This window comes from Bactrocera neohumeralis, chromosome 6 (assembly GCF_024586455.1).
Source record: "Bactrocera neohumeralis isolate Rockhampton chromosome 6, APGP_CSIRO_Bneo_wtdbg2-racon-allhic-juicebox.fasta_v2, whole genome shotgun sequence".
Lineage (NCBI taxonomy): Eukaryota > Metazoa > Arthropoda > Insecta > Diptera > Tephritidae > Bactrocera > Bactrocera neohumeralis.
In genome coordinates this window covers 77,597,428-77,622,472 of record NC_065923.1, presented here as the reverse complement: position 1 = coordinate 77,622,472, position 25,045 = coordinate 77,597,428, and the positions used below count along the sequence as shown (strand labels likewise).

The 25,045-nt window shown below is 33.4% G+C and overlaps 1 protein-coding gene and 1 long non-coding RNA gene across 8 annotated transcripts in view; one reads left to right on the top strand and one right to left on the bottom strand.

Annotated features, from left to right (window-relative positions):
• Positions 1-25,045, bottom strand: part of LOC126763090 (uncharacterized) — a 281,618-nt gene that overhangs the window by 95,007 nt on the left and 161,566 nt on the right. The gene's annotated exons all lie outside the window — the stretch shown is intronic.
• The window catches only part of LOC126763096 (uncharacterized), a 175,850-nt gene that overhangs the window by 113,380 nt on the left and 37,425 nt on the right, over positions 1-25,045 (top strand). The window contains exon 4 of one of the 2 annotated variants that reach the window (XR_007667556.1): positions 5,968-6,049. The exons of the other annotated variant lie outside the window; for it this stretch is intronic. This is a non-coding gene — a long non-coding RNA (uncharacterized LOC126763096). Of the gene's footprint in view, positions 1-5,967; positions 6,050-25,045 lie in introns of those variants that run through there. 2 annotated transcript variants of the gene reach the window in all.

Here is a 25,045-nt window from a genome sequence, read left to right as displayed (position 1 = left end):
TTTAAGAAGAAATTGAGTATGTCATTGCTGGGTGACTGGTTTCCGACGAAATGGGGAGGGGGGGTATCTGGGGGGTTAAAAAGGGTTGGGTGTATAAAGTTTTGGGACATGCCCTAAGGGCCCATATCGAAAATTGGGACGTGGGGTTCGTTGGGGCCCAGACTTCAGATTTTGTCTACTTACAAAAAGGCACAAACCGTGCGATTCCGCCTATAACAAAATGTGTAAGTAGTAATAATTAAATTACTTACAAAAAGGCACAAAAACACAAAAATCGCGGCACAAAAACACTCACTGACCCTCACTACTCGCGATCGCACCAATAATTCCACCGAACCGCTACTCACACGCGCCAGGAATAGTTTTCGAGAGAAAAATTCTGCGAAAGGTTTATGGTCCTTTGCGCATTGGTCACGGCGAATATCGCATTCGATGGAACGATGAGCTGTACGAGATATACGACGACATTGACATAGTTCAGCGAATTAAAAGGCAGCGGCTACGCTGGCTAGGTCATGTTGTCCGGATGGATGAAAACACTCCAGCTCTGAAAGTATTCGACGCAGTACGCGCCGGGGGAAGCAGAGGAAGAGGAAGACCTCCACTCTGTTGGAAGGACCAAGTGGAGAAGGACCTGGCTTCGCTTGGAATATCCAATTGGCGCCACGTAGCGAAAAGAAGAAACGACTGGCGCGCTGTTGTTAACTCGGCTATAATCGCGTAAGCGATGTCTACGCCAATTAAGAAGAAGAAGAGTGTCTAAAAAGTATACTTCAAGTCCAAAAAAACAGTTAGTTAGTGACCTAATTTCTTAAATAACTTTTTTAGCTTATAAACGGCAACCCTGTCTCGAATATGAATTTCAGTTGACTAATTATTCAGTAGTTTTCCTCGAGGGTCTCTTCCTTTCGTTGCTAACGCATGAGTAGCAATTTGTGTTCGCCACAACGACTCGTTGGTAGCACAAAGTGCTGTTTGTGTGTGGCACGTGCTTTATGAAGCGAAGACTTTGAACTGTTTCATTGGCATTGCAATAAGTGAGCGCTTTTATTTTTTCATTTTCTATTGAGTACTCATTTTCACACATTTATGGCGTCATCGCATGTCTACTTAAGCGGAAGTCGGTGTGCATATTGGTGTGAGTAAATATTAAATAATTGAAATTATTACAACCATTTATATAGGTTTTACAAATACATATATAGAAAAAGAAAATATTGGTGGTATGGGAAGAAAAAAGAGTTCTAAGAAGAAATTCATCCAAGTAGAAACAAGTATGAAGTTCTTTTCAACTTCTGAATGTCAAAACTGTGAAGTTTGATCTCTATAAATCTATATAACAAGTACGGGTCAAATTTGATCTTGCGTTTAAATTGTCAAATATAGCTTTTTGAAGGCACCAGACACCTTCTTTATTTTATTAAAAAGTTTTCACAAAAATTTTATATTTCTTACAGGGTCTTCGATACATTTCGCTTGTCTGCGTATAGTTCTGTAATATTTCTTCACTCACCTCCTCTTGCAACCATAAAAGGCATTCGTCAATGCGTTATTCGCAATTGAATTTACTTATTTTAATTTTCATTTGATCTCTAATTGATGTTGTTGCTATTGTTTTTGTGGTTGTGTGTCGTCTAACGAGTGATGTTGACGCCCAACGCGTCACACAGCCATAACTCATACACACACTGACATATACAGTATGTCTCATAAATCTTTTCATATGACAACATTTGACGGAGTAAAATGTTCAAAGTGAATTTTGAAAGTAACGCACATATTTATTTAAGAATTTTTTTATAACATAATAATTTTCATAATATTTTTTATTATTTCTGAATCAAAAACAATTATATATTTAAAGTATATTAGAAGAAATTAATCAAAAAACAAAAAATGTCTTATTCTGTACTGTCTCAAAATTCTTTTCACATTTCACCACAATTAAAGTTCCAATCAGTACATGCGAGCATTTTTATGTTAATATTTGGTGTGACCACCTGCAGCGTCTACTACACATTGTAGCCTCCGTGGCATCATTGAAATTAGCCTTTTTATGTCATATTCCTGTGGGATCTTCTCCCACTCCTCTTTGATGCACTGTATTAGGGTGCATTTGTTTGTAGGGCACCGTTTTGCCACTTTTTCTTCCAAATATGCCCATAAGTTTTCTATAGGATTGATGTCTGGACTTTGCGCAGGAGTATCTAGCACTTTTGAGCAATTATATAGCAACCAAGTCCTGCATATATAAGACTTGTGCTTGGGATCATTGTCTTGATATAATTTGTAATTCAATTTATTGGGATTGTTTGGATCCACTAGCCCAAATTTTTGCACACTTCTTTTTAAATTGCTACGTAAAATGTCGGAATATATTTCTTTTGTCATATTATCTTCAATAATTCTGGTTTCACCAACACCTTTGCTACAAATACAACCAAACACCATAACACTCAGCTTTCCAAATTTTACTGTGGGAGTAATATTCTTGTTTTGTAGGGCTGTAAGCGGCTTCCTCCAAACTCTTTGAGGTCCATCGTGGTAGTATAGCATTATTTTCGTCTCATCAGATAACACCACATCTTCCCAGTATTCCATTGGATGTGAAATGTGAGTTAGAGCAAAAGAAAGTCGTTTTTCAACGTTAATTTGTGATAGCAATGGTTTTTTTCTTGCACTTCTTGAACTATATTTATGTTTTAAGAGAGCGCTTCGCACGGTTTCATGGCCTACTTGCACAATATTGCGTTCCTTCAAATCTGCAGCTAACATTCTAAGGCTGCACTGTGGTTTATTGTCAATTTGTTTGATTATTAACCTTTCCATCCTTGGTGTAAGCTTTTTTGGCCTGCCACTGGGTTCTTTTAATTCTAACCGATTTTCTTTTTCTGCGCGATATATAATGTTGTACACTGTCCTAACATTTAGAGAAAACATTTCAGCCATTTCTTTAGCTGATTTACCTTTATGAAAATTATAATAAACCAACTGAATAATATTTTCACTTGTACGATTACCCGGTATTATTGCTAAAACGTTTTCTAACGGATGCTGTGTCGCCAACTACGCGAATTACATGTAACTAAATGTTGCATCAACTCTAAGAGCAGCGACAATCAAACAATGTACAAAAACATAGTTTACCGTTAATTGTCCGGTATTTTTTTTGCGTTTCTCTGAATTGTGAAAACAGTTTCGAGACAACGAAAAACATGACGCATTATTGTTTACGTTGTTGGTTTTGTATATGTTACATTCAAATAACTGTTTTTTTTTTCACATAAACAAGAAATATGCGCAAGGAATGTGTTCTCTTGCAAAAAAAAATAATCTAAACCAATAAACAATTATGTAATTTACTCATAAAAAAACAAAATACTTAAATATTGCATTGTGAAAAGATTTATGAGACATACTGTAGTTACACATACATACATTTGCATTGAATTTCGATGCGGTGAGGAGGGAGGGTAGGGTGCGCATACACCAAAGGCATTCCAAACTAACCAATTAAAAAGCAATCAAAATCGTTTTGTGAAAATCACAGCAAATAAATATTTTTCTTGCTTTGATGACTTTGAAGCGTCGAATATGCATAAATTCAGATATATGTACATACAATTATATACATATGTATGTATGTCTACATGAATGCTTTCATATACATACATACACACATACATATATGTATATTCATGCATGGAAATGTATACATATACATATATCCATAGAGAAGTGAAAATAATCGCTATGTAAGGGGAAAGGGTTGTAAAGCAATAAAGTGATTGAGAAATATGCATAAATTGGCGTTCAATGTAACGGTATAAATTGGTGCAATGAATATTTTGGCTATATGTTTTTGTTGTAATTTACTAAATTCTTGCTGTATGAAGTAGCAAAAATGTGTTGAATTAACTCGAGCGTCATAGTTGGGTTACAATGTGCAGGGTGTCATAAAATTTGAAGGAAAAAGGAGGGACAAACCTAGTGTCAATAAAAAAAATAAAAATAAGTAAAAAAATATAAGTATACATATTCCTTTATTATTATGTTATTTTTATATTATTTATTTTATTGTTATATTAATATTTTATATTTATTATTATATATTTTTTTATTAATAAAAAATACTATACATACATATAGATTTACAGAACCCACTTCATTTTAAAATGAAGTGATTATTCTATCGGGTGATTTTTTAAGAGCTTGATAACTTTTTTTTAAAAAAAAAACGCATAAAATTTGCAAAATCTCATCGGTTCTTTATTTGAAACGTTAGATTGGTTCATGACATTTACTTTTTGAAGATAATTTCATTTAAATGTTGACCGCGGCTGCGTCTTAGGTGGTCCATTCGGAAAGTCCAATTTTGGGCAACTTTTTCGAGCATTTCGGCCGGAATAGCCCGAATTTCTTCGGAAATGTTGTCTTCCAAAGCTGGAATAGTTGCTGGCTTATTTCTGTAGACTTTAGACTTGACGTAGCCCCACAAAAAATAGTCTAAAGGCGTTAAATCGCATGATCTTGGTGGCCAACTTACGGGTCCATTTCTTGAGATGAATTGTTCTCCGAAGTTTTCCCTCAAAATGGCCATAGAATCGCGAGCTGTGTGGCATGTAGCGCCATCTTGTACGCATTCTGTACGCACTGTACGCATTCGTGTGGTTGGTTTAATGTCCAATAAAGTAAACTGAGTGCGAAACTTGGTCACAATCGCATTAATTGTTTGCTCACTTGGTCGATTATGTAGACCATAAATCGGACGTAAAGCGCGAAACACATTTCGAACCGAACACTGATTTTGGTAATAAAATTCAATGATTTGCAAGCGTTGCTCGTTAGTAAGTCTATTCATGATGAAATGTCAAAGCATACTGAGCATCTTTCTCTTTGACACCATGTCTGAAATCCCACGTGATCTGTCAAATACTAATGCATGAAAATCCTAACCTCAAAAAAATCACCCGTTATAAGCACATAATACATCTCTTCCACATATACACTGGAGGGCAGAAAAATAAGAACGATCTTTTCTGCCAGTTTTAACAATATAGATATATTAACTTTTAGTTATAATTAATTTTTTATATAAAACAAACAAAAACGTTAACTTCGACTGCACCGTATAATATAATAACCTACACAGGTGCATTTTTTATAGTATAAGAGGGTATAAAAAGATCTTTTTCTTGTTTTTAATCGGTCAGTTTGTATGGCAGCTATATGTTATAGGGGTCAGATCTGAACAATTTCTTTGGAGGTTGTAGGAAAGCCAAATTTTGTGACGATATCTTCTCAAATAAAAAAGTTCTTCATACAAGGACTTCAGTCTGATCGAACATTTTGTATGGCAGCTATACGCTATAGTAGTCCGATATTAGCGGTTCCGACAAATGAGCAACTTCTTGGTGAGAAAATTACGTGTACCAAATTTCATGTCAATATCTTAAAAATGTACACTAAAGTGATCGATTTTTCTCAGTCCGTTCACCATACTTCGATATATGAACTCTCATTGCATACATCAATAAATTGTGCTTACACCTATACAAAACTTTTAGTATGCTTTTATGGTATGAAATATAGTAATAAAATTATGATTTTTGTGTGACTGTTTAATATCTTGACATATACTTGAAGCTTTAACATTGCTTGTTGAGAGATGGTAGTGCTGCATATTTTTGACTGACTGGGGTATTTGACCTCACAATCTCCTCAAATTTGGATTAGCATTTTAAGGTGAACACAGATTGAAAATTTTAATATTTTAGAAATCGTGTTTGTGTTTTTGAAATCGGTTGACAAGATTTCTCGAGAACAATTTGAATTGAAAAAAATGTCGCGAATTTTTAGTTTTTTTCTTGTAAAAATGTCGGCAAAAAATCCAATTTTTAGTTTTTTTCCTTCGTCCAAGTTTTAAGTTGAGGTTTTAACTAAAACACGCATTTTTTTTTACTTTAGATGATCGATGTCAACAACGGATGAGTCGACGAAGCAGAGGAAGAGGAAGACCTCCACTCCGTTGGAAGGACCAAGTGGAGAAGGACCTGGCTTCGCTTGGAATATCCAATTGGCGCCACGTAGCGAAAAGAAGAAACGACTGGCGCGCTGTTGTTAACTCGGCTATAATCGCGTAAGCGGTGTCTACGCCAAATAAGAAGAAGATCTTGTAAAGAGTTATCCTGCCAATGCGGGCGCATCCTTTTTCCGAGGGGTCGCCGGAAATGGCGTCGCAATGGCCGAGTTGAAAATATTTTTTTCCAAAAATTTCAGAATTTCTTTGTAAATAGTAAGAATAAAAAATTCTAATAAAATATTTCTTTTTTTATATGAGAAAAATGTTTGAAAAAAGAATGTTTTTTACCCGAGGAAACCCATGCAACTCCTTAAAACTTTTTAGAACAGAACTTGGTACTAATTAGTGAGATATTAAAAATTTTTATATGGAGGTCACCTATGTATAATATAAAAAGATACATATACAAATGTACATGCGTACGTGACCTCAAAATCCAAAAATTTAGAAATAATATTTGTAAAATTTGGGAAACACATTAAAATAAAGCAAGCACATAATAAAAGTGGAATATTTTGCTGCCTTGTCAATAAATAAAAACATAAAAACGACGACAAATACAGGCGACAAAGTAAATAGCCAGTGTCGCTGACTAATTGAGAGCAAAAGTTAACAAACAAAAAATACAAAAAAAATACAAAAACAAACAACAACAACAAAAGTACTACAAATAAACAAAATGCAGGACAATGAGCCATTTACACAATTTTGTAGGTGACAAATTGGCGAAAATCGCCGCGCCAAGCAAAAGTCGTAAAGACGACAAAATACGAAAAGCAATAATAAACAAACGAATTGTCAACACGAAGAACAATTTGTTTAGATTTTACTACGTAAATGAAGAAATAAAAGCGTCGACTTGTAAATAAACACAAACATAATTATTACAAAATTGTTTTCAATGCAACTACAACAACGAAAACAAACAACAAATTGCAAATAAAAACCTAATGAAAAATAATTAAAAAACGCCCAAAGCAAATCACGCGAAACATATTAAAATCTGTGGTGTGGCGATGAGCAGCTTTTAATTTCCACCACTGCGCAATAGCTGCAAAAGCCAAAGAAAAATAAATTACGACAAAAAATAAAAGAAACAAAATAAAAAAGAGAAAATAAGTTAGAAAATAAAAGAAAAGAAATCAAACCAAATTCACGTGCAACCGACGGTAAACAACAGCTCCCGTAGCTGCTAAAAAAAACAGCTACATACACACAGATACATATTTTGTGGAAAATATAAACAAAAATACGAAATATATCTCAAATTTACGCACTAATTAGGCGCCGTAGCAGCGCGCAATAGCCGCCGCCGCGCGCTCACCTGTTGCTGTTTGCTCGGTGTAAGCAAAGCAGAAGAAAGCACGATATGCTCGAGGGCTAAGACTTTTATTTATTTTCTATGCAAATATTTGCTGTAAGCTTACAGTGACGTCATTTGCGTGGTGTAATTGTTGGTTGTGTAAGCTGCGAGTATACAAGGTATCTTCTGATAGCTGAATGGGTATAGGCAAATTCTTATATTTTAAGAAACACTGTTTGTTTAGGCATATTTATTTCATAAGCTGAAATAATATTGCATAAAAGGCATGAAATTTGACTTGAAATTACAGAAATCTGGTTTCAGGTTAATAATTTTATTTTAATGTTGATTTGATTGCAAAAATTTTGGTTCATTTTGCGAAAAAAAAAAACAAAAACAAGAAAAAACGTGAACTTCGGTTCCACCAATCGGTAATAATATATTTTCATTACCAGTTAAAAGATATCAGAATGTGTAGTATGGTTTCTGTACTAGAGGCACATATGTTCGGTTTCGTAGAGAGATCCTCAGTAATATAATATAAATAACTATAGTCTAAAAATCGAAATAGTAAGGCATTTTTTACATATTACGGACTGAAAATAAATATCGAGATGTTGGCTTTTCGACGATCAAAAACAAAGTTCCGGAAATTGTTCTTTTAGATCTGCTGCTTTGTTCAAAACTTATTAGAATTGAACGACAGGACAACCGTTACATATGATACGTATATGAATTTTGCATTTTGGGTGAATTGTAAGTGAAAATAAATATTTATTATAATATTCCTTCCTCATTGCCATCAGTTCTTTCTCTGAATCCTTTCTCAAATACACCAAAAAACCATGAAGTTCTGTGTTATAAACAAACTTTTCTTCCAATGTTGCTTGCCATTGCAGTTTAGTTGCCACGTGGCACTATAAAAAATATAATAATAACAACAGCAACAACAAGTAAAGGTTAAAACACAGCATCCGTGGACACACTCAACTAAGTCAACTTGAACTCAAGCAGGTTGTGGTCTTAGTCAACGAAGCTGAAATTTTGCAGCCAACTAACTCACCAAAATGACATTAAAACGAAAAATAAAAATTAAAAAACAAAAAACAAAAAATTAAAAAAAAAAGAAGTGCACAACAGCCACCTGCATGATTTTCTGCACTTACATACATAACAAATAAACTGCCGCCCAAAACATCTGCAAACACTTTAACCCACTAACCGAGAAACGGCGCCGCAAAGCAGCAACCAACCGAAAACGCCAGGCTGCAGGACGAGAAATATTAATGGAAAAGAAAGGCAACCGCCAAACGTCATAACCATTTTTGGCTGTTTATTATGACATTTCCGGTTTATAACTTTGCATTTTCGCAAGAAAAAAAATCACAAAAAAACAGCAGAGAAAAAATGAGAATTTGTAATATAAAATTCGGCATAAGTAAAAAAGCTCAAGTTGGAAAATCGTATTGTTGCCATGTTGGGAGTATAAATATCTATATATTTTTTATATTAGGGTGAGTCAAAAACTATCTGTTCGAAGTTTGGGTTGAAATGAACTTTGTATAATATACTATATATCAATAGCAGGATTTGGTGCTTAATTTTATAAAGTGTCGATTATTTAACAAAATTACACCTCCAAGTGGCTTAAAAAGTCAAAAATATATACAATATTTATTCTTTCATTGGCACTACAACCGTGGGTTGGTCTAAGCCGTGAATACAAAACTTCGTCAGTTGCCTATTTCCTGATCCTTCCATTGTCTTCCCAAGGATATCGAATCGAAGCAGCTTTTTCTGGAGCATCATCTTCCATGTGAGAGACATGGCCTACCCAGAGCATTCGCTGAATTTCGAATAAAGCTCATACAGTTGGTGGTACCATCATTTTCGACACTCATTGTTCACGCGGTTGGCATCAAAGATCTTGTGAAGAACTGTTCTCTCGAGTGCTTCAAGTGCTTTCTTATCTCGGTACGTTATGTTTCTGAGCCGTATAATAGGACCGGAATAATGACTGACTTTTAGAGCATATTTTTGTTTTTACCGACCCTAAAATAGCACCTGTTGGCAAGACTTATTCTGCGCTTGATCTCCAGGTTAAGATTATTGGTGAAATATATGTATGCCGGTTTTGAGATCTACAAAGATTTTAACTTTTCTTTCTTAATCTTGTTCCAAGTCTTAAGTTTTTCAAATGTAAATAATAGCTGTCAGTAGTGAGTTAGTTTCCAAGCCGTGAGGAATCTTTTTGTGTGTCTTACAGGGACTTTGTCTTGCCCTCGTTCACCGCAAGGCCAATCTCCTTCGTTTTTATTGTTTAAACAGCTCTGTTGTTAAGGCCTACGACGTCAATATCATCTGCGTACCGCAATAGCATTCCACTTTTCGAGTAGACAGTACCATTGAGATTCAAATTAGCGGCACGTTTTACTGATGTCGAGTCTTTCGGAGAGGTCTGCTTGTTTTTGACAGAGCTGATGGTTGAGCTCAACGAGATTTTGTATAACTGTATGAGCTTTGGATACCAAGTTTGGACATGGCGTCTAACAGGTAGCTCCTGTCAGTGCTGTCGAAAACGGCAGTGAAATATATAAAAAGTTTGTAAAGGATCTTCTTCAGGATTTGACGTATAGTCGCAGTACGATATATACGACGACATTGTCATAGTTCAGTGAATTGAGAGACTTTGGCTACGCTGGCTAGGTCATGCCGTCCGAATGGATGAAAACACTCCAGCTCTGAGAGCATTCGACGCAGTACCGCCTATTTGGAAAGACCATGGGAAAAGAAGCTTTCTGCACTTTGAATCTTCAATTGATGCCGAAAAGCGAAAAGTAAGAACGACGCGCGCTGTTGCAAACTGGGTAATTCTCAAGTTCATCGACACCTTTTAAAACGAAGCTAAAAACTTTTTCTTAAAGATATTTTTTATACTCTGTGATGCTATACACAGACTCATTTTAAACCCAAGTCTTCTTGTTTGGCTCACCCTAATATGTACATATATGAATATGTGGCTGAGTTGACAGTTTGACAGGCTTGTGGTGGGTGTTTGCTTACAAAATGACCACAAAATCATAAATTAATTTTTACATTTCGTTTTTCACGTAGTTAACGAAGCAGAGCAGAGCACAACCCAACAGAGTGCAGCCTGGCGCAGCACAGGATAACGGCTGGCGTGTCAGTTTATTTATAAGGCGGTGTGCGCGTGTTTGTGTGCATTTTATTGCAAGTGTATTGTGTGTGTTGTTGTGGTGTGTGCTGCGCGGTGACAGCTGTGGCAAATGTAAAATGGAAATCGTCAACATCAGTCACGTGGCATTAAAAAGAACATTTCTCATGTGCGGCCGGCATAAATTTCGCTCCGTTGCTGTGTATTTTATTATTTCTGCGCTTTAATATAGTTTTTTCTTGTTTTTTTTTTTTTAATTTTATTATTTGTTTTCTGTCATTTTGTTTCTCTTTTAGTTTTGTGTACGCGTGGAAAAATTGATATTTTCCGGTTTATTTCCAGCGGAAAAATGATAAATGCGTTTCATTGCTCCGTGCGCAGCGCAAACTTATAAATGTGTAAATACACAATACATATGTATTGGTGTGACATGCAATGAAAAGCCACAATTTGCCAGGAGTGTGGAGAATTTAAATCAGAAATGAACTTTTTGCTTATAAATTGAGTTATCAGTGTGTGAGTGTGCGCTTACATGGCATATGGGCGGTGACCTTTCTTTATGACCTGTCCAAATTGACGTTCGATTGAAAAGTTTGACAGTGCAATATTGATGACGGAAACCCAGGGGTGGCGACTTCCTCTTCTCGCAGGTAGAAATTGGCGTGAGCGGAGTCGTTAAGAGCTTGAGATGAAGTGCTGAGCTCACAGAGGCATCTTGATACTATAGATCTGTTGCTTCCTAATAAGTAAGCACATATGTATAATGGGCTTCCAATTTGCCGATTCGTTTCTATATTTTAGAGCCGCAATCTCGAGATGAGAATATCATGCTATTAGAGGTTTGGAAGAGATTAACAGAAGTTAATCTTCAAGGGTTAGGCTAAGCTCTTCATATGATGCCTTTGTTGCTTGTTGTTGTTTGAAAGAGATTTATGTATAGAATCAAATGATGCTTTATTTTTAATTTTTGAAGACGTATTCAATCTTTAGATGCTAGGTTAGGTTGTAACGGCTGCTTGTCACGCCATACATAGGCCTATGGGCTCTTCGTAATACTAGTTGAACGTATAGTTAAATACGAATTGAAGCCTAATTCTGATACTTCAGCGTCTCTCTCATGCATACTGGTCTGTGTCTGGTCCAACAACTGTCCTCTAGTCTTTTCGAGGCCGTGTTTTCCTTTCGTTTCCTTTCAAATGATCTTAAGGCATTCCGTCGCGACCTGATTTGTTTGTCCATTTCGGAAATTTCGTTACGTTTCGGTTTTAACAACTTTCGTAATTTCTGAACTAGTTCGGTAGCTAAGCGGATGACACTTTTGGCAATCTCATGGGCTATTTCGTTTCCCGGAATTTCTTTCTGACTTTGAACCTAGTGTGTGTGTAGCTGTTTTTCGGCACCCTCTATATCTTCCACCTCCATGCTTCTAAAAACATTCTCCGACGCCACTCGATGTAGGTTATAAATATTGATGTTCTTTTTGTCCTTTCTTGCGTTATTTCCTGATCGCGAACTTCCGCTTGGAAGATATTGCAGTACTCCGGCAGCTTGAAAGGTCGTCTAGTGCCCGCTGTATCAACCAGTTTGGAATCATCCATGTAGAAGTTGAAAGTTCTGCAGATGACTCGCGTATCCCTGCGGCATCCACTCTGTTTTAGTGTAACTTGAAACCTTCTCTCCCAGATAAAGTGTGGCCTTTGTTGCTTCCATAAGAAAAACAGCAAACGTATTTAAGGTCTGAATATAATAAATCTTCTCGAATTTAACTCTAACCTGCTTCGGTATTTAAAAGTTATGGTTATCTGATATTGATTTCATGTTTATCAGATCGATTCATGAATAAAAATAAATATTGTAACTGATTGTTGGAATTTCGAAGGTAATACATATTTCGTGAAAATCCGTATTTGTTATCAAACTGTTAAATTTTAAGACATTCCTATATCCAGATTCAGCGATTTCATTAGAAAATTCAGTACCTAACATGTATAGTAGATCATATATGTATAAATCAGTTGAGAATTGAAGTTGTTTGCGTAAATTATATGAAATAATTGGAAATCAGATGAATAATTTTATAATTAAGTGCCACCCTTATGTGTGTATACACTACATATTGTAATAGAGTCTATTCTCAGAAACACACACACACTTCAAAATTAATAATCAAAGCGAAACGTTAACTTTACAACAACAACAAGTTCTTGTGACCTCACTCCACCTCAACCTGGAGCATCTTTGTAAATTTAATTGAATGAGCTTCCCTACAAACACTCCTTGTAATCGCATACTTGTCTCTACGCTTCAAAAGTTTTTGAGTAATTGTGAGATATTGAGTGATTTATGGAGTAACGCGCATCGAATTACCGAATTATTGTCAATAGATTAAACATACAAACATACACATGTATATATATTTGTAAGTATATACGCAAGTGACGCGTGTTTGTCGCCTGCTGACTTTTGGGTGATAGAGCGAATGTCCTTTTCACAGCGCAGCCTCGACGTCGGTGCCGACTTATTTATTGAGGCATTTAATTAATTGCAATTATAAATTACCGAATAATTAAACCGAGAATAAGACAAACAACCGAAAGGGCAACGAGGTTGTGCGGCAAATTTGATTTATTTGCACGCCGAGTTAATTGGAATTTGTTGCTGGAGTGGCAGCCAGTTTTGGAATTCGAAAAATAAATCAAAATTACAAAATACAAACTAAAACTATAAAATTAAATAAAAATTATAACAAATAAAATTTTATTTTATAAAAACAAGCAAATAATAAAATTTTCAAAAAATTTGTATATTAAAATTTCCACAAAAATATCAATTTTAAAATTTTAGAAAAAAATATATTTTTAAAAAATCTATAAAAATATAATATTTTATCAAAAGGATAGAAATAAAAAAACATATATTATAATTTTATAAAAAATCATTTATATTAATTTCTTTAAAAAAAAAAAACAAATTTTTAATTTTAAATTTTAAAGTTTTCATAATTTTAAAAAAATAAGCAAAAACTAAAATTTTCTCAAAATTTATTTAAAAAAGAATTATTATAAAAATTTATAATAAATCATATTTAAAATTAAAATATACAACTACTGCATTTTTATAAAAGTATAAAAAAAAAAATTTATCAAAAAATCAAAATTGTATAAAATATATATACAAATGTAGTTTTATGCTAAAATTTTATAAAAAATCATTTATATCAATTTGTTAAAACAATAAAATCAAATTTTTAAAACTTAAATTTTAGAGTTTTCATATATGTAATTAAAAAAAAATAATTATTATACCTAAACAAAAATTTTGTAAAAATTTATTTAAAAAAAATATATAAAAAATAATATTTAAAATAACAAAAACACTAATTTTATGAGACTATAAAAATAAAAAAATCTTAAAAAATAACATTTTATCAAAAATTATATTTTTTGTAAATTTCAAAAATATTTTTTTTTATTTTAAAATCATGTTAAAAACATAAATACTAAAACGAGCAAAGAGAAAAATTTACAAATTTTAAAATTTTAGAAATAAATTTAAACATAAAAATATAAAAAAATTACGAATTAAAAAAAAAAAATTTAGTTACGAATTTTAAAAATAATTTTTTTTTAATTCTAAAAATTAAAAAAAAAATAAATATTTAAGTACCTAATCAAAAAAGAAAATATAGAAATTTTAAAATTTCAAAAATAAATTTAAACATTAAAAATTTATGAAAAAACAAAAACCAATTTCAAAAATACAATTTTTTTAATTTTAAAAACTTAAAAAAATATAAATATTAATATGATTAAAGAGAAAAATTGAGAAATTTTAAAATTTCAAGATTTCAATTCAATTTAAACATTAAAATTTTATAAAAAAATTACGAATTTTAAAGATAAATTTTTTTAATTCTATTACTTTGAAAAATACATAAATATTTAAAATTTAAAAAGAAAAATTGACATTTTTAAAACTTCAGTAATAAATTTAAGCATTAAAGTTTTATAAAAAATACGAATTTCAAAAAAAAAATTTAATTTTAAGGATTTAAAAAAACATTAAATATTAATATGATCACAGAAAAAAAGTGAAAAGTGACAAATTTTAAAATTTCAAAAATAGATTTAAACATTAAAATATTATAAAAAAAAACAAAAAAAAAATAATTTCAAAAATAAAATTTTTTTAATTTTAAAAACTTAAAAAAAAACATAAATATTCATATGGTTAAACAGAAAAATTCACAAATTTTAAAATTTCAAGATTTCAATTCAATTTAAACATTAAATTTATAACAAAAATTAGGAATTTTAAAAATAATTATTTTTTAATTCTAATACTTTGAAAAACACATACATAGATATTTAAAATATCAAAAAGAAAAATTTACATTTTTAAAATTTCAAAAATTTCAGTAATAAATTCAAGCCTTAAAATTTTATTAAAAAAAAAATACGAATTTCAAAAAAAAATTTAATTTTATGATCTTAAAAAAACGTACATAAATTTAAAAAAAAGTGACAAATTCTAAAATTTCAAAAATAAATTTAAACATTAAAATTTTATAAAAAAAAATCAAAATTTTATTAAAAAAAAAAATTCAAAATTTCAAAAATTAATTTTAAAATCTGTTAAAAAACATAAATATTAAAAACAAAGTTAAAAATTTACAGATTTTAAAATTTCAGAAATGAATTGAAATAATAAAATTTTATAGAAAAAAATTATAAATTGCGAGAATTAAATTATTTTTAATGTAGAATCTTTTAAAAAGCATAAATATTAAAATTATCAAAGAAAATCACAAATTCCGCTTAAAGTTCATTTAATTTGCATGAAAATAACTCGCACACACACATACACATGGACATACATAAGCATGAACGCGCACATTGCATTTCAATTAGCCAACTTTGTAATTGACCAAATCCAGCTACCGCCAGCCATAAACGCGTCACGCAATACAAACAACATTAACCGTTAGCCACCACTGGTCAGGAAGTAATAAATTTTCTTTAACTCACACGCATAGTCTGGCAACTATGCGCGCACACTGCAGCCGCTCTGTGGTGGCTGTTTGGTGGCGATTTTCGCATTATTTTCTCGCTTGTTTTTATTGTTTTCGGTTTTTGCAAACAGTAGACGCCTACATTAACATAAAGTGGTTCAACAGTTGAATGACTGATATGCTTGCATGTGTGTGAGTGTGTGTGATCATGTGTGTAATACGCGCAAACGCCCAGAGCTATAAACTTAAATGCCGTTGGATGTCCAACGGCACTGGTTGTAAACTGGTGCAGGCAATAACAGCAGCGTTTACAAAAACACTAACAGCAACAACAACAAGCACAAGAAAAGACCGACAGTAATAAAGCATAACACACAGGTGCCAATTTTACCACCTCTCTACCTGGCTGGCGGCCCACTCGTTTGCACTCATTCGATTTGGCTGGTTGTAAACGCGTACACAAACACATTTACACTCATATATACATACATACATATGTATATGGCGTGTATGTGATTATATTTTGCTTGTAATCGCATTTGCTCTGTTCAAAGATTTGTGGCAGCTGATTTGATTGCAATGAAATGGTTGACGTGCCGGCTGGTAGCCGCAATCGGTTAGGTTATAATGAATGCCTGGTGGGCAGCCAGGCATACATATTTTGCAATTAAATCGATTGCATGGAGTGCGCTGGTCTGCGTATTTTTTGTGTACTTTTTTCCATTTGCGCTTGTCGCCCGTAGCGAAAAGTGTCACCTGCATGCTGCTGTTCGTCGGCTAACGGTAGGCGCTTTTGGGCTGTCTGTCGCTGTTTAGACAAAATTGAATATAGCAGAATTGAGGCATATGCATTGTGTGTTTGGCGCTGTGTGGGTAATTATTTCCTGTGGGCCAATGGTCGGCGCAATTTTGAACAACACTTTCAAGTTTTTAATGAAATTTTTGGAGTGGAAAGGCGCTTATTTGCAATAGTAAGCTTTTCTAACTCGATCATACACGCTGAAGTGTTTCACTGATTTTTTTTAACTATACAAGCTAAGCTAAATTTTAAAGCTTTTGAAGCATACAACTTATATAACTAATTCCAGAACATAAAAGCTGAGCCATTTAAACTCGTTCTGATTAATAATCTATTGAAAAGAAAAGAGAATAATAATATAAAAGTTTTCCAAACAAGAACTTGATTCCGCTCGTTCAGTTTGTATGACAGCTATGTATATGTTATAGTGATCCAATGTGAACAACTTCTTCACAGATTTTAACGTGGCCTTGGGTAATAATTCGATCCAAATTTCGTTAAGATATCTCTTCAAATAAAAAAGTTTTCCATACAAGAACTTGATTTTAAGAGTTAAGTTTATATGACAGCTATATGTTATAGTGGACCAATCAGAACAATTTCTTCAGGATTTGCATTACTTTCATAGAAGATAACCCACGCCGAATTTCGTTACGATACCCCGAAAAATGGAAAAATTTTCCTTACAAGAACTTGATTCCGATCGTTCAGTGCATATGACCGCTATATGCTATAGCAGTCCGATCTTAGCGATTCCGACAAATGAGCAGTTGCGTGGGGAGAAAAGAATGTGTGCAAAATTTCCGATCGACATCTCAAAAATTGACTAGTTCGCGTATATACAAACAGGTGGACAGTCAGCCCGTTTTGCTGGTCATTTATACATACATAGTATATTTTATAGAGTCTGCGAAGTTACCTTTGGATTTTACAAACCTAATGGCAAAATTAATATCCCCTGTTCAGGGTATGAAACTATACAAAATTCTATTACTTTCGAGCTTAAACGCTTTCAAGAGCTAAATTTGAAGCTTTGCTAACTTTAATTGTGAAACTTCTCAAAAAGAGTTTTTTGAGCTTATTCCAGCTTTTCGAAAACCGCTTTAGAGCTCCTAATACTATGTAGAGTTCTCTGACTTTTGAAAGACAATGAATTACAATCTTTTTTGATAATTTAGAAGCTAAAAAATTGTTTTATTCAACCAAACTTATTCGAGCTTTTGGAAAATTTCCTTAGAGCTTTTAATATTAGAGATTGCTGAATTCCGAAAGACAGTGAATTACACACTTTTATGATAATTTAGAAGATAAAAAATAGCAAACAAAGCTTCTTCGAGCTTTTCGAAAATCGCCTTAAGGCTTCTAATATTATTTAAAGTTCTCTGAATTCTCAAAGGCCTTGAATGGTAATTTGGAAAAAAAATAGTTCTGTTCAAACGAAGCTTATTAAAGCTTTTAGAAAATCGTTTTAGAGCTTTTAATATTTTTTTGAAATATGTAACATAGCAAAAAGATGATGAAACCTCTGAAGTACTTATATACTGCTTTTATTATTAGCTTAGCCAGAACAAACTTCTCCCAAGCTCAAAAAAGTGAAACAATAAAGTCTTTGTTTAGCTTAAATGGAGCTTTTATAAAAATCACTAAATGAATATTATATAATAAGCTTTTATAGGAACAGTTATGCTCAGTTCATGCATAAAATTTTATTTTTTTCCGTATATTACGTTGTAGCCTTTTTAGAGGTCCTGAAAAGCCTCCTTATTTACTCACACTTTTCTATATTTTGCCACGACTAAAAATTCATTAGCTCTTCAATGAAAAACCCACAACAGATTCCTTATAAGTGTCGTTTTCAGCGACTTTAAACTGCATGCTTTAATGTGGCGTGCTTTTTGTAGCGTCAACTCGTAAGCCGCTTTCGTTTTAATGCATTTCTGTGGGTCTAGCGCCATCTGTCGTCGCAGCCATAAAAACGCATAGTCGCGTAATTCAACGCAGCTTTTTTTACGACCAATAAACTACCATTTACATTCACATTTCCATTTCCTTATGCTTCCTTGCCACTCCGAAGCCATTTTAAAGGTTGGTGTGACATTTTACAATGCCATCAGCGCGATTTTATTAGTCGGCAGGGGTGAGCGAGTGACGGGAAATTATTTAATAGAACAAGAGTCCATTGTTGCTTTAGAGAGTTACAATATCGAAGGGTCGGTTTAGAGTTTGGCTTGCAGATGGGTATCTGCATTGTGGACTGTGGTCTTCTTTGATGACAATATTTTAATATAAGGTACAATTTTAAAATTAGTTTAAATGAGTGCAATTTATGCAAGAGTTTAATTCTATTTTAAACGGACGTGATAAGACTGTAATTGGAATGTGTAGAAATGCTGAACTAATGTATGCGGAAGTCTTGTGATATAAGTTGATGACCACGAAAGAAGCACTTGAGCCACCTAGGGAATGCGCTTCGCTCGCCAGCTGGGATGAGCAAGTGCATATGCGTGGATGGAACTGAGCTTTAACATTACCAGTCGCTCCTGGTGCAGTAAGGCTGGTTATTGCTTTTAATCATGATATAATATATGATCTCCCAAAGCAAAGTCAACGGACCTAAACGCCGCAAAAATTGATCTATTGTAAGTGCACTCTTTGTAAAACAAAAAAGAGCCAGTGATCAGAATTTCCAAGATACCCCGATTCACCCTCGAAAAGCTGCAACTGGCCGCCATCAAGCTAACGACTAACAAACCACTCGGCCTGGATGAGATCCCAGCAGATATCCTTAAAATAATCGCCGCAGAAAAAGTGTCAGTATTTTTAAATATGTGCAGTGCCTGCCTTGAAGCTGGAATATTCTCTGATTTTAGAAAGAAACAACGGCTTATCCTTTTTAGTAATGCAAAATGATACCCCAGCCTGCTTCCACATACCGTCCACTATGCTTTCACGGTGTGTCGAAGCTTTATAAAAGGCTACTTAAACCCAGACTCGAAGCGGCTACCAACGAAGCTAGAGGATTTTCTCCTCGACAATACGGCTTTATACGCGGCGGTTCAATTTTAGGAGCTATCAAAAGCGTCATTGAAAGTGTATGAGTCGAAACGAATAATTTTGCTAGAGACCTTAATCGTCCGAAGTGCACACCTTAGCGCTAGATGGAGTGGATATGATCGACGCTCTAGAAAAAAGACTTTGAATCTTTGATTATCTCAATGTTGTGTTAGAAAACTGTTGTACCATATTAGAAGGGACCTGTTGGAACATTAGTTATAATGATGTACTAAAACTTGAAATGCCAGAACCAGTAATCACAGTCCGCGACACAGCCCTCAGGGAGCTGAATCAAGTCATGATAAGGACGCAGGCATGGTTTGACTCACACAACCTCCTGCTTGCTGTGGAAAAAACAGAGCTACTACTGCTGACGAACAAGCACATACCTCTCGAAGTAAGCAATGCAAACGACTAAGGTTATTGTAAGGACATAAAAACCAGTAAACTACCTCGGCAGATACATAAATCAGAAGACTTTCCGGATATCTAAAGACGGATATTTCAAAAAGTTTCAAAAATTACATCCACAGTATTTGAAAAGTCGAAGAACCGTCATGCCTATACGTTTTAAAAAAGGCCAAAAGGCTTCGATCCACATAGAGCACCTCTGTGTTGTCTTGTGTCCACTAGGTGAGTAGCTACGTCAAATATTCTCGTGTAAATATTAAAAAAGTGCTTTTAATTAGCTTTTCATTTAAATTATTTTTATATGCTTTGGCATTTACATTTGCCTAAATATTTATTAATTTACCGTCAGAAGTGACCGCGGACATTTTTTCGTCGCCGTTTGTGGTCTATTGTCACAAAGTATGCCACAACCGTTATTATTTCGGGCAAACAATATCAGAAAAAAATGCCACACACATACACACATACATGAGTACATACACTTCTGTTTATTTTCAATTTAATTTTCCAGTTTTGTTTATTTTCCATTTTTCGCCATTTTTTCCTCACCACGCCGCATTCAATTTAATTTTGGTTATCTCAGCCCCACTTTGTCGCCCACACGCCGCCACGTGCATGCGTGTATGCGCTGATTATTTGCGATTTAAATTTTAATTTATGCAATTCATTTATTTATTGTATTATTTCGGTTTGGATTTTTTCTACTCGCCGCTGAGTCGTGCAATTCACACTTGTTGCTGCGAGGCAGTTACTTTACATTGTTGTTGTTGGCACTCTTGTTTTGTCTGCCCGTACTTTTTTGTTGGCGTTACTATGCCGGCTGTCGCCACACAACGGTTTGTTGTCGCTTTGAATTTAAATTAAGTTTTTTCCGTAAAAATTATTTGCCCACATGCATTAATTTTTGTATTTTTTTCGATAATTGTGTTGTTGTTGCTTTTGCGTTACGGTATTTAATCGTAAGCCGCACACAGCCGCAGGTTTCGATTTGAATTTGGCAAGGCACGCGACCGCAAAGCTTCAAACATTTAGTTCTATAAAATTGTGCATAAATTCATGAGCGCGTGCGCTGGTGCTCATAATACCGAGCTGGAGGCGCGATTTCGTTATTAATATTTTTGAAATTTTTTGTAATTCAAATATTTGTTTTTTACACTCTATTTTCTTTTTAAATCCGATTTTTGTTATAAATCTTGGAGATGATCCCGAAAATTTCGGGATTATAATTTTTTGCATTAATATGTTTTACAAAACTTTAGGTAAAAAATTTGGAGGCTGAAAATTTCGGAATTGGTTACTATTTTTTTAATTCAGTCTACGGAATTCTGCACATTTGCAACGTGCATTTTTCAATTTTTGGCGGAAATTTTCGGGATTCTAATTTGTGTACTAAAATTGCTTACAAAACATTAGGTATAAATTAAGAATATGCACTGAAAATATCGGGTTTGCTTACTGAGCATAAATTCATGAGCCTGCCCTGGTGAATATAGTTTCGAATTTCCAAGAGGGATTTGGGTATTATATTATTTTTAAATTTTTTTGTAATTCAAATATTTGTTTTTTCTGCTCTATATTTAAACCAGATTTTTCGATATCAATTTCGGGGGCGATATCGAAATTTTCGGGATTTAAATATTATTTTTTTAATATTACTTGTAAAACTATAGTTATTAATTAAGGATGTAGTCCCGAAATTTCGGGATTATAATATTTTGTATTACTATTGAAATTTTAGGTAAAAGATTTGAACGAATCTTGAAAATTTCGGTTAAGAGAATTCTCTACGTTTGCAACAAACATATTTGGATTTTTGTCTGCAATCCCGAAATTTTCGGGTTTTTAATTTTTTGTTTTAAGATTGCTTACAAAACTTTTGACACAACTCTGGAACGAATCCCGAAAATTTCGGGATTGGTTAATTTCTTTTTCAATAATCCCGCCTACAGAATTCTGCACAATTGCAACGAATGTAATGAAAAAAACTGCAAAAAGTATCAAAACTAACGTATATTTAGAAATTACTGTTAAACTGCTGCTGCCGCTATAATTTTGCGAAAATCGCTGGTGCAAAGCTTACAGTAATTTGCAGTTCAGCTGCGCAAAAGCGAAAAAAAATAATGTTGCAGTTTTGTCTCTGCATATTTTGAGTTTTTAAAGCTCTTGCTTATATAATCACTACTTGCAATTATTTTTTATGGATGCTTATGTATGTATTTGTAAATGTAGGTATGTGTAGGTATTTATGCATAAATGCGGTCTGCAGCCATTTTCATGCATTGCATTAAAAGTGTTTGGGCGATAATTTGCGGTTTGGTTACACATCAATTTGTGATTGGAATTTGAAGCGCAGTGTGGCAGTAGTCTTTATATTTAAACGATTTCATTGTAATTATGCGGTGGCCTAACTATTGGGTTTATGTACTTGTAGATACTTACATATTAATAAATGTAGGTATATTTTAACTTAAGGGGTCAGTAGGGTAATCTTTTTTCAATTTTTTTTTTTTTTGCATTTTCTTTTCCTTTATACCTTAGAATTAATGTAGAAATCCACTTTACCATTGGAAGGTTTCGAAAAAGGCCCAAAAATAATAATACCTCAAACGCGTTTTTCTCAAACACAAACTTTATTAAACTGGCGGACATGATTCCGGTCGAAGTGCTCAACCGATTTGCTTAATTTTTTTTTAAATGTTCACAAAACGCCTGACTATCGTCCCTACTATATTCATAATTTTTTATAATTTATTGATAATGTTATGACAAAATTTATGTAAAAAAGGGGAAAATTAAAAAAAAACGCGTTAATTACTTTTTTATTTATCAAAATTTTTTCATGATTCTAGTAGGGTCAATAACCATTCACGTACTTTTTAAGAATAAATTAGGTTTTTGTGTTGCAGATGATCCAAACATGAGAAATCGTGTCCGCCAGTGAAGAAACGCATCAAATTCACTCAGCCATTTCTCCGACAGATGTCATCAAAAATTCCGAAAAAATTTGTTTAAACGCTCCACGATATATCTCATGATATGTGAAAAAAGTTCTATTGTCGAATAAAAATTTCTATGAAAAAAAAAATTTCAAAAACAGGCCAGATTACCCTACTGACCCCTTAAATCTTTTTGGTTTTGTGTTTTTAAATACTTGGACGAACAATATAGGAAGAACTTATTAAAAAGTTGCTGATATGAACGCAGTTAATAACACCAAAAGGGCACTTAATCTTAAGGAACAATAAAAGCATTGTTACTCGATACGATTATTATTTCTTGATACATTTTGAGTTCAATAAAACGAAAATTACAATGGTCAACACTGTTTTTGTCACACAAAGGATCATATAAGTGATTGTTATCTTTATCTGACTCAAATAAAATGCATTACAACTAAGTTCAAACACAGTAACCAGTATCCAAACTTGTCTTCGGCTAACAGACCAATTCTAACGAACCACAATAACGCAGAACTGCCTGCCACATAGCCTCCAAATCAATTTGTCGACGAATGCGGCATCCGATAAAGCATAAGAGCTGTGAAGAAAAACTGAATGATCATGAAAGACTCAATGGGAATGTTTTTTGAACGATATTCAAAATTTTCCGCGAAACCATAAATCGGAAAATTATAAAGACTTAATAAAAGAACTTATAATGTTATATAAAGCTTTGAGGTGTAAAATACCTGAAAAATACATGTAATGGACTCTCATCTGGATTTATCACTGAAAAATGTGGATGTTGTGAGTGACGAACAAGACGAGAGGTTCCATCATCAAGGGAAATGAAATGCAGAAATGCCTGCAGATTTTTGTAGAAGACTTAAAAAATTCCTTCCAGAAGCCAAATAATCAAGAAAATCAGAAATATTTTTTCCTATCCATCTATAAATATAGCTGATGGTTGCACTTTTTAAGAAAATATATGTTTTGACGGCAGACGAAAATTTCTCGAGTCAATTTTGTTTTCATTTATATATTATTGCTTAGTGGCTCTAATATATTTGATACAAAATTTTGTATAAGTTTTCATGTGGCAAAAAATTTAAATTTTTGTTGAGCAGTGTTATCTTTCTTCTATTATCAGTTATTTTGAGTCTCAGTGGGACGTCTGATAAACGCTGTAATTTATAAATGGCACAGCAATTAGAATTGTCTATAGCACTTTTTGGAAACAATATTATATACATTGTACATACATACATATGTATATATGTGTTTAGAATATATGTATATAAGGTATTTGCTTTGTCCTAGGCACTTAAGTGCATTCCTTATTAGCAACCAAGTGCTACTGTTGCTTTCTTGTTAGCAATGTGATGACAAAATACTTTCATGCAACATTTAATTTGATATATCGCAGTTAAGTGGCACAAAGCGTAAACTAGAAGAGCAAAAATTAAAAAAAGAATGAAAGAAAAAAAAAATAAAATAAAATTAAATTAAATAAACGGAAGATATATGGATGGTTTCACTCTTTGAGTTTCCTCAAATTTATTTCTTCACTGAGAGCGAATGTTGGAAAAGGCTTCAGTTTTATCAAAAACACAAGTGTACGGGTGGCAAAAAGCCTTCAAAGACGTTCGAGAGATCGTTGAAGACATGCCACGACCTGCGACCTCCTCAATTGATGAACTGCCAACAGCTGTATATCAGTGAGTAAGAAAAAAAATTAATTATATGCAATAGAATTAGACTCTAATGTTAAGTTTCCAAAACTAGTCACGAAAACTAATAAGCTTGCCACAAAACAAAATCAAAAAGCATATGAAAATATAATCACAAATCAAGTTTGCACACATACATACACACATATAATTTGCAATATATAGCAGTAAATTGGCAAACGTGCAACAAAGCGCAAAAATCTGAGCTAAATATATTGCATATATAACTTGCAACAAAACGTGGCAACAACACTCTTTTATTTCTGCATGTCTTTTTTGAATTCTTCACACGACTAAGAGAGAACGTGGCCAGAATAACCACATTTTTAAGCCGCACATACAATATTGTGCGTGCAACAAAGCAACAATAACCACCTGACCAAACGGCAGAGAAAAAAAAAAACAACCGTTGCAGAGAAAAGCTGCCAAAATGGCAAAACGTTTGCGAGACCGAGTTTGGGATTAGAAAATTTTGCATTTTACCATGTGCACGCTGCTTGCAACGCATGTGCCACGCCGCCGTATAGACACATACATGCCA